The 4,071-nt window shown below is 36.8% G+C and overlaps 1 protein-coding gene across 4 annotated transcripts in view; it reads left to right on the top strand.

The window, feature by feature from the left end:
• The first annotated feature begins 979 nt into the window (after positions 1 to 979).
• Positions 980 to 4,071, top strand: part of LOC109969543 (sterile alpha motif domain-containing protein 9-like) — a 9,195-nt gene continuing 6,103 nt past the window's right edge. For 2 of the 4 annotated variants that reach the window (XM_020616488.1, XM_020616487.1), the window contains exon 1: positions 980 to 1,171. The gene's annotated coding sequence lies outside the window, so the exon portion shown is untranslated. Of the gene's footprint in view, positions 1,172 to 1,225; positions 1,565 to 4,071 lie in introns of those variants that run through there. The other 2 variants (XM_020616490.1, XM_020616489.1) reach the window with 1 other exon arrangement.

The raw sequence follows: 4,071 nt of genomic DNA, 5'->3' as shown, positions 1-4,071 counted from the left end.
AAGTGAAATAAACTTAAGAGGCTCACTAAAAGAGCAGGGCAACTCCCAGTGTATTTTCAATTGTGTTCATGACGTCATTAAGCATAAATACAGCATTTATTTACATTTATGGTGCCACTACAGCTGGTGTCCTTCTCTCTTCACCGAGTCCTGAACTTTCTGTCAGCTACTGGAGATCTATAGCTTTGTGGAGTCTGTAACTTAATAGTGAGAAGTTGGCCTCTATTCACACACAGATCTAGGAAACTGGATTTAGCAAAGGAAATATTTCAACACTGTCCACAAAATATAACTTGTTTCAAAGTGGGTTTTTCCCCCCTCTGCTATACATATGTTATTGTAGTGTTGCACTGCTTTCTCTAAGTTTCCATTTCTGGCTAAGTTTCTATTCCTACATGTTGGTTTCTGTTTTGTAACTCGGCCCAAATAAAACAGCTGAACACATTTTAAGCTGACTGAAACAGAAGAGAATAACCTTTGTGACATTTACCTGTCTTCTTCATTAAAGACATAAAATTGTGCATTTTGGGCAACAAAGCATTATATGGGGTCTCATTTAATATTTTTTATTACTCAAAGGGCAGCAAGGATCCAGTTTCCAAGATGTGTGGCAGAGTGCAATAATTTCCAATCAAAATTAATCTCTTGTTGCTGCTTGGCCCATGAAGTCATCAGATGTTAATGTAACTGTATAGGTGTCAAATGTATGACATGCCTATAGACCCTACATAAAGGTGGACGGTGGAATACTGATCAAGTCTTGATTTGAGTTGTACAGCATAGCCTCTGATTAAGGACGTTTAATATAACGACGATTCTTAGTTCAATGGTGCTTTAGTGGACAATTTAAGTTAGGTGCTGTATAAAAATACTGTAAATTTGGAGGTACTGAATGTCGAACTACAGCCTTGTTAAAGTTGTTGTGGAGGGAATTTCTCCTTATCCGATTTAAGAGTCTAAGGACAAAGGTTGCTGTACAGATTGTAAAGCCCCTTGAGGCAAATTTATGACATTAGGCTATAAGAATAAATCTGACGACTTGATTTGAGACACACCCATGAGAAACTGGGTGAGGAGGGAAGTGAGTAAAATTCTACAAGACCACAACCGCCTTCACAAGAAGGAAGTAGGGCATTGAATGCAGACGATCTACGAGAACAGAAGAACACTGGTAAGTGCAATTATGCAAGATTTATGATTTCAAAGAACTTAAAGTGTTTATATATATATCTGATGATTTTAGTGTATTTGTAGATGACCTAGTGAAATGCCACATAAATGTTAACTATCTGTCAGGGTGGGGCAGGGAGCGGACCCAAAATGCAGACACAACCAGAGTCCAAGATATGTTTGGATTATTTAGCGAATGAACGGGCAAGAGAAAACAACTACGTGCTCGACATTGGTCTCAGATGTTCACAAAAAAGTCAGAAACATTAAGTGTCTCACCAAAAGTGAGGACAAGATGACAACGAAGGGCATCCAGGAGCAGACGACAGGAATAAGCCAGAGCAGGAGAACAGGCAAACGGGAACAGCGAGTACTAGTGAGCAGAGTGGCCGAGGTTGGTGAGCTAATGAACCGGCAAGTTATTGGTGTAAGGAAGGAGTGTGTATGTATACTGTTGACATTTTAATGTATAATGTGCTCTCTTATTGGGTTTGTATTTATATTGTATTGATTTGTATGTGGTAGTGATCATGTGACCTAATTAGGATTTGAATGATTGCACCTGAGTGTTTTTAGTGTTGGTTAATAAAAGGAAGTGCGTTAGCACAAATTGTTGTGAAACGCTAAAGCAAGACTACGTTATCGTGTGATGTTTGGTATACTCTGCTAACATATACACAGCCAACCGAGGAATAACAAGGGACAGGTGAATACAATGAGTGTTGATTGGGGCAGGTGAGGTGAAACAGAACAAAGTACTCACAAAATAAAGGAACAAGACAGGATGCAAGTTCAAACCGTAACAATATCAGGCTATTGATGCCACAGAGACATACCCTCATATCATTAAATGAATAAAAGCAGAGAACCAGAAGATGATGGTTTTAATGGAGAAGTAATTAAATTTGATTCTAGAAGTTCATGCTGTGAGTCCAGAGTTGTTTTAATCAATTAGTCTTTGGAAAAAGCTGGACACCTTTTTAAGTCTCTAGCTTAACATAGTACTCTGTCAGTTTAATTCTGCCAAATTGGGGCTTTTTAATGTGAATCACGAAAGTGATTGTTTTAAGATTATGTTTTACTACCGCTTCTGACTAAGTCCCGCCCACTTTCCGCATCTTTCTTCCGCCTAGGTCAAAGGGCAGATCGGTAACTATATCCATCAAAGGGTTTCGCATATCAGCATTACTTTCCTACAGCTGAACATTGTTTTATAGGTTTTATAACTGCATTGTTGGATTTTATTAGGATTCCCCACAGGGGAATAGGACCGAAGACCACCTGCATATCATAAAGCCTTCTTTCTCATGGACAAAGTGCAACACCCCCCAGACTATATGGACACATCAAAGGGGTGTTATTATATTAGGTCTGACCACCAGCACAGATAGTTTATTGCTCTTTAAATATTTTATCTTTTTTTTTTTTTAAATGTAAAGTAAATAATTAAGCATAGGAAATGTGGATGTTTTTCCCATCACAGTTTAGTTTCAAGGAAGTGTACCTGTGATAGTGTTTATAAATAATAAAGCGGATAATCCTCGTAATTCAAACAGAAGCTAGTGTTTCACCGCCACAGTTTAATTTCAAGGACGTTCAGCCAATAGTTTTTGATGCCTGAAACACTCTAAAGGTCGATAATGTTAGGATTAAAATAGAATTAATTCTCTTTTCTGTAATCAGATATTAAATTAGCATTGCAATTAATTTTCCTAAGCATGGGGAAATGCAGCTGTTTCACGTCAACATATAAGGAAGTTTAGACACAAAGGTTTTGATACATGGCAATGTAAAAACAAGTTCCTACATTTAATTAACAGATCCACTTTTAACTAAACAATGATTTCTTTAACAGGCATGTAGAGTTTTTAAACAAAAGTCTTACCTCCAGAGTAAGATCCAATTTATTAAAAAATATAACTATTAGTTCATAATACACAATATAAATAGATAATTCCTTACTTCTGACTGGCATCTTGGTGACATGGTGGTATGATCAGTTGATCATATTTGAAAAAGGCAATCTTTCCCTTAACTCTTGCATCCTTTAGCTGGAGAATAAGCTCTTTTCATTTCATGTGCACCCTCTTTGATAGATCTTCATTAATGAAATAGTTAGAGCCCTTTAGCGATTTAGCTCTTGTGGAAAAAATGATCTTATTAAAACTCGGTGAGTGTAAAATAAAGACTTAACATCAGCTCTAAAAGTTATTACACATTTATTTCTTCAGAAAGGAGCAATCTCTAGACAGATGTCTAAACAGTCTGAAGAGGATCTCAGAACAGAGGGCTACATCTCTTCTTATACACACACATACTGATGCAAAACAGGATACAAGTTATTTGGTTCAGCATTCACACAAAGGCATGTTTACTGCGTCAGGATGTTTGTAGAGATAAACTGTCTAGTTTCACAAGCACACAAATGACTGCATAGAATAACTACATAGCAACAGCCAATACACTAAAAAAGGGTGCTAGTATAAATTACCCATTACGCTTTACAATGTAGGAGACTGACCACAGGTGGTCTACTTCTTCCCCCAGTGTCAAGTTTCCCACTGGGATATACTCTTTAAATCTCAATGTGTGTTGGCTCCATCTTCAGGTTTTCAGAGAACTTTCTTAACTTTTATTTCAGTCATTCTATGATTCATTTTTCTAATCAGGAAAGCCATCGATCACTATATTTTTTCGCCAAGATTGATTCTCCACATAATTAATTTTCGTAAAACTTGGTCTGACATATTTTGAAGTTTTTCCAAATCCTTAGAAATGGCTGTGTGATTAGCATTAACAAACTGAACTCTTCAGTTTCTTGTGTAAAATGAACTGAACTAAACTGAACTGACTATTGCTGATATCTTGGACATCCTTAACAATAGTATCAATAAGACTATT

The sequence above is a fragment of the Monopterus albus genome, unplaced genomic scaffold (genome assembly GCF_001952655.1).
Source record: "Monopterus albus unplaced genomic scaffold, M_albus_1.0 scaffold174.1, whole genome shotgun sequence".
Lineage (NCBI taxonomy): Eukaryota > Metazoa > Chordata > Actinopteri > Synbranchiformes > Synbranchidae > Monopterus > Monopterus albus.
Note: the sequence above shows the minus strand (reverse complement) of the source record. Positions and strands in the feature narration are given on the sequence as shown.